The sequence below is a fragment of the Nylanderia fulva genome, unplaced genomic scaffold (genome assembly GCF_048542155.1).
Source record: "Nylanderia fulva isolate GAGA-0341 unplaced genomic scaffold, ASM4854215v1 Scaffold10, whole genome shotgun sequence".
NCBI lineage: Eukaryota > Metazoa > Arthropoda > Insecta > Hymenoptera > Formicidae > Nylanderia > Nylanderia fulva.
In genome coordinates, this window is record NW_028189193.1 from 5,812,068 (window position 1) to 5,826,675 (window position 14,608).

A 14,608-nucleotide genomic window follows, 5' to 3' on the forward strand; every position below is an offset into this window, starting at 1 on the left:
ATCCGCGAAAACGAGAATGTATATTTGCTTTATTATTATGTACAATAAAAAATTTTGCGTTGTTCTTTTCCTCAATAATTAAGCTTCTTTCACCTGCGATAAATAATAAACAAGGAAAATAAGAGACATTCATCTGTTGGAGAACAAAATTAATTTTAACATTTAAAATATTAGGGAATACGTACATATATTATATTATATTTTCATGATTAAGTTGATTTTAATAGACGGATAATGAGACATATTTTACGCGTAATATATTGTAATTAGGTTTATTAGGTTCCTATAAAACCTAATAAAAATTCGATGGCTGTGCGGAAGTGCGTAATGCCGCGATATAATGAATCTAATTTACGCGAAAACGCGTTTCATTGAACGGCAAACGATATGTACGTCGCAGGCTCTCCATAAATTCAATTCTTTCGGCAAAAAAGCCTTTTACAAAAGCTTTTTCGAAAACGCTTTAACAACGTTTAAATAATAAATGGCTATATTCACAATTGTAATTAATTAATTATGAATTTTAGATAAATAATTCTTTATTGTATTACAAATTCTTTTTTATTACATTGAATTTTCTTATTTTTTTTCTACCAATTCTGTCGTATTTCAGGGAAAGGCAAATATATCTTTAGAAGCATTTGTAGTATAGTATGAAAACGTGTATTGTAAGTCTTTTATAAAAGCTTTTTATAAAACGTTTTAATGACGTTTAAATAATATGTGGCTGTAGAAAATTATAATTAATCATTAAATTAAATGGAAGGAAAATATACATAAAGATTTCGAAGCATTCGTTATTGCATATTACGGAGACGTCATGTGTATTGCAAAAAATCTTTTATAAAATCTTTTTAGAAAATGCTTCAACGACGTTTATAAGTAATAAATGGTTATTGGCAGTTGTAATTAAAATTATTATAGATTTTAGATAAATATTTTTATCACAAATTCCTTTTTACTACATCGAACTTTTTAATTTTTTTCTTCTAAATTTGATTTCAGGGAAAGGAAAATATGTATTCATGAGATGAATCTTTAGAACCATATCGTTATTATATATTACGGGGACGTCAGGTGTATTAAGTTCAGAGAGCGTGTGTTGATGTGCATATGTATATTTTTGAAATTTTACCTCTGCTATCTTTCTCTCTCTCTGTCGTATTTTCACGCCGCCTTGGGCTGACCTTCCGACCGACGCGATGTCACATGCACATACCTATACATGTACATACAGTACCCTCCACAAGTTTGGAAACACCTTACATTTTACAGTTAAACAATCGTATGGCAGCGATCTGTGCAGATTTTTTGTATCAATAAATCGACAAATATTTAAATGACACTTTTATTTATGACAGATCGCTGCCAATATGACAGCGATCTGTCATAGACCTGTCATGAAGACCTGTTACAATAAAAGACCTGATTAATAATATTTCAAATAATATATCTACTGATAAAAAACATCCCATTGAGTTTATATTCTTGCATGTTACGAATATCTAATTAAAGAATATTTTTTTAGAGATTTTTTCTCTTAAATTAAGAGTATTCTTTTGACAGATTTGTGCAGATTTTTTGTATGACTCAATCGTAAAATAAACGTAAAATATTTAAATGACATTTTTATTTATGACAGATCGCTGCCAATATGGCGATCTGTCATAGACCTGTCATGAAGATTTGTTACCATAAAAGACCTGATTAACAATATTTCAAATAATATACTGATAAAAAACAGATCTGTGCAGATATTTTGTATGAATAAATCGTAAAATATTTAAACGACTTTGTTATTTATGACAGATCACTGCCATGCGATTGTTTAACTGTAAAATGTAAGGTGTTTCCAAACTTAAAATAAAGATAAAATGTTTAAATGACATTTTTATTTATAACAGATCGCTGTCAATATGGCTTGTTAATTTCCAATATTAAAAAATATTTCTTTAGAAAATTTTTCTTTTAAATGAAAAGTATCCTTTTGACAGATTTGTGCAGATTTTTTGTATAAATAAATCGTAAAATATTTAAACGACTTTTTTATTTATGACAGATCGCTGCCTAATACTGTAAAATGTAAGGTGATTCCAAACTTATGGAGGGTACTGTATACCTGAAAAGAGTCCGCTTATTGCGCTTTTGCAAAAGCGCAGTTTCCCATTATTATTATAAACTCGTCTGCGCGCGACGCACGTCATCCGCCGCGATGTTCGCGCTGCGAGTTATGAAATATCGCGAAAAGTCGGAACGAGGGAATATGCACAGGCGAGTGGGTCAGACTCCCGAGGAGTCTGCGCGAAGGGGAAAAAGCGAGAGAAAATTCACCGTCGAAATTTTCGCGCCGAGCGAGGACAAGTTTTTACTCGTCCTATGAGAAAAACGTCCCTATATTTTTTATTTTTTTTTGCCGCCGTTATGAATTATTATCTCGTCGCAGGCGTATCGCGGAAGTTCTCTCTCACTCTGGTGAACCGGAAATTGGAAGAGTCTGTAGATGCCGAAATAAAAATTAAAATCGTGCGCGACGACGCGATATGGCATTCGATCGATCGCTTATCGAGCTTCAAGATTCAATGATATAACTGCTGACTCTGTAAAGTCACGGGAAAAAATTTCAGTCGCAACACCGTAAGCGAATCGATCAATCGCAATCGTTAATAATATTGATTTATATGATTTATGTATGTGCATTGAATCTGAGAAATATTTTGCGGATCATTAAAATAAACATCCTGAACCGATCAGCGGTTCATCTCTTTCCAAAAAAGAGAAACAGAGAAAAATTTTATAAAGAATGAATAAAATGAGATCGATGTTAGATTTTAGATTGCTTCTCGAATTAATTATTTTATTATTTAATTAGAATTTATATAAAGAATTCCAATAATAATATTTTTTATGTTTTTGTATAAAATATAATATATAATATATGTATAAAATATAATATTTAATATATGTATAATATATAATATATAATGTATATATAAAATGCCAAGAAATTGTTTTAATATTGTATAAGAAAACAGATTTCTAAGAATAAGATTCATGATAAGGTATTCTTGTCACAAAGAATAACAGAACACAAAGATATACATGCTAAAATTTTTAACGAGAAAAATGTCTGTGAATTGCAAAAAATACACTTACATTTTAATTGCAAATTTTAACATGTTTGGAAATTATCGTCTTTTATATTTAGAATATTATTATTTCAGCATTTTACGATTATTATTGTCGGCCAATAGCGGACGTTTGCATGGTGAAACAATTATGTAAATATGCATATGTCCTGTTATACAGTAGAAGAAACATACTTTTTATCTTTTCATAATATATAGTATCTTTACGTAAACTTGACATGGCGCAAATAAGTACAAATATAAATAAATACAATATGCACTACATTATAAATAATTTGTTTAAAAATAAAATACATAAAGATCATAAAAATATAGTGTTGTTCGTAACTTACAGAATACATCTATCTTTTCATATTTTTGCCAATGAATAAAAACATCAAGCATATAAATCATCTATGTACGATAAATATTATTTGATGTTCGTTATAATTTATTTTAAAAACAAAATAAATGTCTATCTTAAGTTATCACCGAGATTAAGGTAAAATTGGATTTAAGTTAAAGAATAGAAAATTTTAGATCGAGAGTATGGTTGCAAATTGAAAATATTTTTTTTATTCTACCAAATTGATTCTTGATTATACATAAAATAATTAATTATTTAGAATTATTGTTTTTACATTAATCTTCTATTTTAATTCTTATACAACAATCTTATAGTAATATATAATGTGCGGTAATGCATATTTTAACGATCAATATTATTGATATTAAAACTAATAAAGTCTTATATTACTCTTATAAAATTAATTATTTTGATAGTGCTTTATAACGTAATGAAACGAATATAATAAAATAATATAATATAATATAATATAATATAAGTTTAGAGATATATTAGATATATATATATATATATATATATATATATATATATATATACATAATATAAAATATATGTATAATATGATTGTGTTAAAATTATCTTTTTATTAAAAAAATCATTTAAAAGCAAGTCTAACATTTCTAGATTCTTGATTAAATAATTGAATAATTATATATAGAAAAATAAACAAAAAATGCCGAATTATAATAATTACAATTAAATAATTATTTGGTAAAACGACACGAGAGGAAATCTTAGGAAATTCCTCCTTTAATTTCAAGCGTTAGTATCTCGCTTGCGGTCATTTTCGCTCCACTGACAGATAAAGCGCTATGTCCACTCAATTTCTTTCTGCCAAATTGATGGAGCGAACATAGGCGACCGATTGGTAGGATTTAAGGGAAGTGGTGCTTCTTCAGAGAGAACCAACACGCGCAGTTTTATCGAGCATCTTCTCCCATCTTCCCGTCCGATTAATCTCTGCGAATAATCTGTTCCGGATACAGAATTCGAAAGTCTCTTAAAGCTGTGCGAACACCTCGAGATAAATTGAAGAGATCTTCTTCTCTAATTGTAAGTGTCTCTCACAATTGGCAAATGCATTGAGAATATGCATATATATTATTTGTGAAAAACATTTTTATGTATAACAATATAAAATTATATAGAAATATATAAAATTATACATGTAATCGCAAAATATGAAATATGTCCACACATAATTAGATAAAAGTGCTTTTTATATATAATTATATAAATTTATATATAATATATATAATAAATTAGTATTTTTTCATATATATAAATATATATGTTTTATATATAATTTGGTATGATTATAAATGAACCCTCATAATTTATATGTATAAATTTATATAATTATATAAAAATAGACATATTTCACATATAATTATATATAAAAATTTTTTTCCCGGGCTATTATTATATATATATCGAGACACTCGATCGCGCATATTTTGCGATATTACACACTTATACAGGGTGTCAGACATAAAGTGTCACGTCGAAAATATACAAGTATAGATCTTGTTATTTAGAGACGATTTTTTTTCAGCAAAAATGTCGAGAAAAGCCATTATTTTTTGCACGTTTCCAATAATTTTTGCCGTCATGTATCTTTATCACTAAACCTTGAATCAAAATTTTCTTAAAGTAAATTCTACTTGAAATTAATTGGAGAATGTGGTTTTGTTAATATTTTATTTCCACAAGGTTTAGTTTGCGAAAAATCCTTTATTTCCAATCGCTTATAACTCGAAAACTTTTGATGCCTCGATATTTTTGCTGAGGAAAAATTGTCTCGAAATAACAAGATCTATCTGTATATTTTCGATATGACACTTTATGCATTTGCTCTCCCTTGGAATCATCAAAAAAATTATTTTCGCATATTTCCAATAATATATATAAAAAAGATTAAATTAAAAAAATTAAGTTAACAAAAATAGGAAACAAAAAAAAATTTAATCATGCTCAACCCCTAAAAAAAATCCTGCGCACGCCCATGGTCAGACACCTTGTATACATATATACATCTTCGAGATCTTGAAATCATTAAAAAAATTATTTTTGCATATTTAATTTAATATAAAATATTTAATATAATATAAAATAATATTTAATTTAATATAAAAAAAAATGAAATTAAAAAAATTAAGTAAGTTAAAAAGAAGGAACAAAAAAATTTTAATCATGCTCTCCCAGAAAAAAAATTCCGTTTTAAACGCATCGATGAGATGAGCTTGAGTTATGCAGCAGAAAAGGGAGATCAGGTATCTCATCGCGCGGGAGAGATATACGACGAGGCGTTAACGAGGTGCGTTATTTCGGAAGAAGCAAGGAGAATCATATTTTATATCGTTATCGACTCTCTTTCTCGATAACTGCCACCTGACTCTCGCATCCCACCTCCTCGTCGGATCGAAAAGCGTTGACGGCGAAGCCCGGAGATAAGAAGAAGGAAAAGAGAGAGAGAGAGAGAGAGAGAGAAAAAAGAAAGCGGATAAAGCGATTCAGGAAATATCGAAAGGGAGGGATATACGATGAGAATTAAGTACAAGGTCGCACGGGGACGCTCTTCCTCTTTGCCCTCTCTAAGGGTACAACCCGAGATCACGTCGAGGGTGAGTTCCTCTGATTGTTTTTCGATATCACCGGCTAACCGGCTTCTCCGCCCTGTGGTCGTTCGCGATCAGAGGGAAAAATTATGAGCGTGCCAATTAACGGATATATAACCGACGATATATAATCTCCCTTGTTCCTGCAAATTTGATCCACATATCTTTATTGAGCCACAAATGCAAAATGATCGACGCATTTATTTAAAGTAAAAATATTATATAATATTATATATTATGTATACATATATAATATATAAATATAGATGTAATATATTATTAATTACATTATATATATTATTAGATATAAGATATAAATGAGAGATATTAATGATATATATTAGATATAATAGTATATATATATAGATATATTATATAATATATATATATTATATATATACTATATATATATAATATATTTACATAATATAATTTTATTGGTATTAAAAAATTGATAAATAAATTAAACTGTGAAATGAATAATTTATAAGAATGTAAACAGTAATATTATATGTAATATATAATAATATTTTATTTATATTACATTATAATAATATAATTTATTATTATATAAAATATTAATTTCATTATACAATTTTAACATTCTTAATTATCTTTTAAGATTTGCGGTTTTCGAAAAAAAGATTTGCGTTATAAAATTATATTTGTTGAACGTATTATTTTATTTTAATATTACAAAACATTATTAATATCGTTATATATTTTTATTACGTTTATTATCGTTATTGTATTTTTTATTTTTTTTTTACGATTTTAAATCCACAAAAATATGTACAAGAATAGGATAAAACGGAGAGCCTTTCCTTTCCCTGGGAAGAATATCTCCTCTCGACGTTCGCACATTTTTGCACACTCCGCAGACTTAAGTTCTTAGCCTAATCCAAGTAGTAGTGCGTTGATCTCGTAAACGGGACTCGGTATAGCCGCGCGAATTTACATTTCGAGAGGCAAGTTTTTGTCTCCTTTTTTTCTCCCTTTTTTCCCCTTTTTGATATCCCAACTTGATGAAATAAACTGCTCGATAGTCACCTTGCGTACCAATTCCTTACTTACGAATTCGCAGCACGCACGCCGGACGCAATAGGGAAGGAGAATCATGCAATTTGCTATAGAACCGCGTCCGCAAAGCATTAATTAAAAAGTAGATAAATTTATTTTACGTTAAATACACATATATTTTATTAGAAAATCCAAATTAAATCGAGGAACCGTAATTCGATTAATATAAAAAATCGATTCGATGAATCTTGTTCATCAGTTCATATAAATGTATTTGATCAATTTTTAATATGCTCACAAAATCTTTATTATAAACAAAGAAAAAATAAGAATAATATTTAATAATTAATTGAAATAATTTTGTATAAATCTTGCGAAAGTTTTACTTTTGATTAAAAAAAAGAATTTTCATATAATATTAAAAAAATTATTAAAATTATCTTGTCTCAGAAATGCCAAAAAATAAGCTATATGTTTTTATTAAAAATTTTTCTTCCCGAATTTTCGTATTTTATATTTTGCATAATTTATTTATAACACGCAAATAATAATCAAACGCAGAGTTCTATTTGTTATAATTTTCAAAAATGATATAAAATTGGAAAATGCTAAAAGATAAAAGAATTAAATAATTAAATGTTACGCCGTTTATTCTCAAATTCGTATTATCACAATTTCACGAATTACTTTAATGTATGCGTTTTGTAGTAAGATAAGATTCGCGTCATTATGCTAAATCCTTAAATGCGAGAGTCATTAGTAAGATTGTATCTTAAGTAGTTACTCTTAAAAACTTTATTTTGAATACAAACGTTCTTAATGACCGAAAATATCAACGAGTTTATATATTGTAGAAAAATTAGACTTTCTTAATTTAGATTGTGCTCGTAAAGAAAATACTATAAATGCAAAATACTTGCATGTATGTATGTCTAGAATATAATTTAAAGAAACTATATTACAAAACAGCATGTGCATACATAAATTTGCTAAGCACATATATAATTTAAAAATATATGATATTACTGAAAGATTTACCAAAAGCAATCTTTTTCACGAAATCTTCATTATAAACAAAGAAAAAATAAGAATAATATTTAATTATTAATTTAAATAATTTTGTATAAATCTTGCGAAACTTTACTTTTGATTGAAAAAAATAATTTTTATATGTATATATAATATTAACATTTTCGATGTATTACTGTACGGGAGATTAAAAAATATTAGTTAAGAGATTCGAGCATTTTTTTAATAATAAATTGAAGAAGAAAGAAATATATTATCTCTCCATCTTTTGTATGTATTACTTGATGTAATATATATTAAATAATTTTTTAAAATAAACGATATATATATTATAATATATAATATATAATAATAAATAATATATATTAAATGATTTTTTAAAATAAATAGAGAAATGGCTCAGCAACATGCAATATACACAATAAGACTTATATTAGTGGCTTATATTACTCGATAAAAGATATTGAGATTAAAATATATGAAAAAAAGATATATTGTTAGGTGCACAGCAATACATTTGCTTATGTTTAATTTGAATCGTCATAGATACGGCCACCTGTTGCACACGCAAATGAATCTCCATTAAATGCGCTAACTACGCACTGCTCTCATATACTTCTCTTTTGTTAAATTTAATAATCTTAGCTCAAGATATATCTAATGTTTTAAACGCGACAAGTGACTCATTAAGTTAATACGATGTAATACATTTTTAATTAGTATATTTATTTCTAAATTTTTTCTCTTTAAAATATCCAAATTGCGTAATACTTGCTAATTTATTTAATATAATATCTTAATATGACAAATTATTATTATAAAATAGTAATATATATAGAGAAAATTTTTGTATCTTATTTTATTTATAATATAGATATTTAAATGAGAGATATATATATTTAAAAAATCACGTTACATAAATTCAGTCGTTTAATGAGAAGAACTCGTTTGCTGCATAATAGATATTTTTACATTTAAACGTGTTTTCGATTGTGCTAGCCAACAAGTAAGAGAGAGACTGTTTTATTAAACATGTATCTTCAGAATATAATTACTTTTTTAATGCAAATGAGAATTTTAAAATTCTCGGCTTGATTAAGCTTAGTCATTTATTTCCAACCTAATTACGTGCTCTGCACAATCGTTTAATTTCATCTGGAGAGGTTTGAGGTCGGTTTGTGTATTTTTTTCTGTAAATATTTTGTTGCGTTAAAACAGCTCTTTCTAATTGAAAAAAGTCTTTAATATACTAAATATTTCTGAGAGAGAAGATGTTGAAAAAGGAGACTGATATTATTTTAAAAAATAATGAATTTTTGTGAATTTAAATTATATAAATAAATTATATAATTATAATAATAATATAATTAAATTATATAAATCTTTACTAATTGTGTGTGTGAGTGTGTGTTTGTATATGGGTGCGCGCACATTATTTTAAATAAAACAAAATAACTATAGAAAACATTTAAAAAAATGTTTGTATAACGCAATTATTTTCAACGTCAATACAAAAGCATCCACTTTCTAGTTATCCTTTTTCTTTGATTCAACAATATTAAATCATGGAATCGTCAATTGAGATATATAGTTTGTCATAAATTTGTATTCTTTGGAATATAATGTCTTGCAAATTATATAAGAAATGCTTAAATGGTTTAAGTTCACAATTAATATTCAAGGCAATGAGTTACGTAAAATAATATAATTGAATTTTAAAATGTAAAAGTTTTCTTTTTATTTTTATTATCTTTCTGATAGATACATAATTTGCTTTAATTATTATTCAAGTATGATAATTATATCAAAATATATAACATTTTATTTTGCTTAATATTTCCATAACAATGTATTTTATTGATAAGTAGATTGCATTGAATGAGAAGAGTTCAAAATTATTAAGGAATAATTTCTCTCCACGTTTTACATTTACTTTATTGCCAAAGAAATGGCATTATGTCTTACATTTTAATCGTTATCATTATATACATAATTTATTTAATGTCGCAATTATTTTATTAATATTATAACATAAAATTAAAATATTTTGCATTTAAAACTGTTTTAAACAAAAAAAAAAATAAATTAGATTTTAATTTTTTTTCAAGATTATTTTATTCAGGCTAAGAGAGCTATTTCGTGTATTAATAATGACAAAATATATTTAAAAAATGTACGTCCTGTATAAAGTTAATATACATATAATATGGTACATCAGCGCAACTTAATGCTTCAATATACATATATAAAAAAATTTAATATATGCTTGATGCAATAAAAAATAATACGAAACGATTTCATGAAAACTTTACAATATTCTTTTATATATCATGAAGAAATAAGATCTCCGAGTCTTTCGTGTTGCTAACAGATTTATCGCGTAGCATTATGTCGCGCTGTAAGTATTTGTGTAAGTAATGCATACTTCGATATTGACAATTTTTCAACTTCTGACTGCGACGAGAATTGAACAGACCGAACCTTCCGTTTTAGGTTTGTTTGCTCCTCAAGACGAATTTTCCGATTACAATCGATATCAATTTATAACCATTTGGAACACAAAAGCATCGGCGAATTATCTCTTTTCGACTCCGAGAGCACTGACGAAAGTACTTCTGACATATATATATATATATATATATATATATATATATAAGGGTCCATAGAGAGATGCGATCTAGGGAGAGAAATTACCGATCGCCTCCGGTCCCTTCGAGTTTTAATCTGCGCTTAAATAGAGAAGAGAACAGAGAGAAGAAGAGGCCATCCCAAATATTTTACCGTTTTTCTATGAGAATTCATTCTGCGCCGGTTTGCTGACAGCGCGATTATTTTTCTCGGGGAATTCAATTATTCTTTCTGTCCGCGTAATCTCTTTAAAGTTATCGAAAAACAGAAAAAGACGAACAATATATATATACTAGCTTTTCGGACCGCGCTTCGCGCGGTCCTCAAAGCCAGCCTTTCTATTCGGACCGCGCTTTGCGCGGTCCTCATATAGTCTATATTAAATCCGTTTTAACACAAAAAATTAATTCTTTTTTTGTATTACCGCGAACTACTTCCACATTTGTTGTTCGACTTTCACGAAATTTATACCAAAATAAATGTTTAAATTTTTTTGTGGATGACTACTGTTATCTATTTCTTTCTCCCAGATATTTTATTTTCTTTTTTTAAGACACGTTTTCTCTCTCTCTCACTCTAAAACACACGCGCTCCCTTTCTCTCTCTTTAAGACACATGCTCTCTCTCTCCTTATCTCTCTCCCTCCCTCTTTCTTTAAGACACACGCTCTCTCTCTCTCTCTCTCTTTCTCTCTCTCTCTCTCTCTCTCTCTCTCTCTCTGTGTATGTGTGTGGGGTTTTTTAAGTTTACGCTTTTACCTACGCATCCACCCACACAATCGCATATTTATGAACGGATTTTTTAAAAAATTGGTACCAAAATGTTGCAAATTTTTGGCGACGATGTGGTTTTTTCAAGTGTTACACCTCCACCCACACGCATGCGCATTTATGGACCAATTTTCACGAAATTAGTACCAAAATGTTGCAAATTTTTCTGAGAAAGCTGCTGTGTGGTTTTTTTAAGTTTTATCCCACCCACGCATGCATCCACGCATTCACACATTTATTCACATACTTTTTTGAAATTTGTAGTTAAATTTTGTTGGAGATGGCTACTATGATTTTAACAAATTTTTATCATCCTATTCATCCACCCACGCACCCATGCACCCATTTGCATACGCATTTATTGACTTGGTCACACCAAGAAGTAATTTTTAAAAAATTTGTGTACGTATTTGTGATTATGTGTGCAATTCGTGTAAATAAACCTTTAATTTGTATGCAATTTTCACGAAATTAGTACCAAAATGTTGCAAATTTTTGCAATCACAAACATGTACACAAATTTATTTAAAATTACTTATTGGTGTGACCAAGTCAATAAATGCGTATGCACATGGGTGCATGGGTGCGTGGGTGGATGAATAGGATGATAAAAATTTGTTAAAATTATAGTAGCCATCCTCAACAAAATTTGAGTACAAATTTCGAAAAAGTCTGTGAATAAATGTGTGAATGCGTGGGTGAATGCGTGGGTGGGATAAAACTTTAAAAAACCACACAGCAGCTTTCTCAAAAAAATTTGCAACATTTTTGTACCAATTTCGTAAAAATATTGGTCCATAAATGCGCACGCGCGTGGATGAATGCGTGGGTGGAGGTGTAACAATTGAAAAAACCACATCGTCGCCATCTTCAAAAAATTTGCAACATTTTGGTACCAATTTTAAAAAAATCGGTTTATAAATATACGATTGCGTGGGTGGGTGCGTGGCTGGAGGCGTAAACTTAAAAAAATAAAACACCAACTTTGTCAGAAAAATTTGCAACATTTTGGTACTAATTTCGTGAAAATTGGTCATAAATGCGCATGCGCGTGGGTGGGTGCGTGGGTGGAGGTGTAACACTTGAAAAAACCGCATCGTCGCCATCTCCAAAAAATTTGCAAAATTTTTGTACCAATTTCGTAAAAATATTGGTCCATAAATGCGCACGCGCGTGGATGATTGCGTGGGTGGAGGCGTAAACTTAAAAAAATAAAACACCAGTTTCCTCAGAAAAATTTGCAACATTTTGGTACTAATTTCGTGAAAATTGGTCCATAAATGCGCATGCGTGTGGGTGGATGCGTGGGTGGATGCGTGGGTGGAGGTGTTACACTTAAAAAAACCGCATCGTCGCTATCTCCAAAAATTTTGCAACATTTTGATACCATGTGTTCAGAAATATTGCAAAAAAAATTTTTTTTCGCAAAAACATACCCTCCTCTGAAGAAAAAAAATAAAAATAAAAAAATTAAAAAAAAAAACCCACAGCAGCCACCCCCGAAAAATTTGCAACATTTTGGTACCAATTTCGAGACAATCGGTCCACAAATGCGGAAGTAGTTCGGGCACAAACAGACAGACAGACAGACGGACGGTGCTTATATATATAGATTAAATTAATCCCTCTCTCTCTTTCTCTCTCTCTCTCTCTCTCTCTCTCTCTCTCTCTCCCTCTCCCTCCTCAATATTATATATAATAATATAATATTATAAATAAATATTATGTAATATAATCATTTTTTGCAGTAAAACAGAAAGCTCGATGGGCAAGAGCCGGAAGAGGTACCAATTTAAAAAAAATCAGTTCATAAATATACGATTGCGTGGGTGGGTGCGTGGGTGGAGGGGTAAACTTAAAAAAATAAACCAGTAGTTTTCTCAAAAAAATTTGCAACATTTTGGTACTAATTTCGTGAAAATTGGTCCATAAATGCGCATGCGCGTGGGTGGATGCGTGGGTGGGTGCGTGGGTGGGGGTGTAACACTTAAAAAAACCGCATCGTCGTTATCTCCAAAAAAATTTGCAACATTTTGATACCATGTGTTCAGAAATATTGCAAAAAAAGATTAAACATACCCTCCTCTGTAGAAAAAAAAAAAAAATTAAAAAATTAAAAAAAAACCCCACAGCAGCCACCCCCAAAAAATTTGCAACATTTTGGTACCAGTTTCACGAATATCGGTCCACAAATGCGGAAGTAGTTCGCGTACATACATACAGACAGACGGTGCTTATATATATAGATATATATATATATATATATATATATATATGTTTTAGAGTGCGGAGGATTAATCGGAAATTTGAAAACTAATTCGTCGAAGTAAGAAAGTTTTTGCCTAAGTACAGAGAGAATTTCGCCGTATGATGTAACTGCAATGGACCAACTGCGAAAATGAGCATTAATCGGAATGTCTTCTTTTTCTTCATGTAATTATACACTGGAAAAAATTATTAAATTAATAATAAAATTAATTAAATTAATAATAAAAATTAATTAAATTAATAATATTTATTGCAATACTGCCTAATAAATCATTTATTTGAAACAAATAATTTATCTGTTTTGAAACGAATTTTCTTATATCAAATAAATATTTTTCACATCAAATCAATATATAATATTATATAGTTTCAAATATAATATTTATTAGACAGCTTTAAAATAAACATTTATTTATAAATACAATAAATTTGTATTTCCAGTATATAAAATAAGGGTAATGTATAAGTTACATGATGTTTTAAACATTATTCATTTCATATGGATTTTATCGAATCTATATATTATATTAGCATGCAATATTAAAACAAAAATCTTCTCAGATAATTTAATTTTCAATATTTTAATTCATAATTAAATTTAAAAAAGACTGTCACTTCTTTGTGCATAAAAAAGAGACAGCATTTGCTAATTTAATTATCAACTAAAATATAGAAAATTAAATTATTCAAGCGCGTTTGTCTCGCAATTCTCGATGCATACCTCATATTTTCTTTTTTATAAATCTGAGAGTAGCGCACTCTCAAAATTTCGTCGAGTTGAAA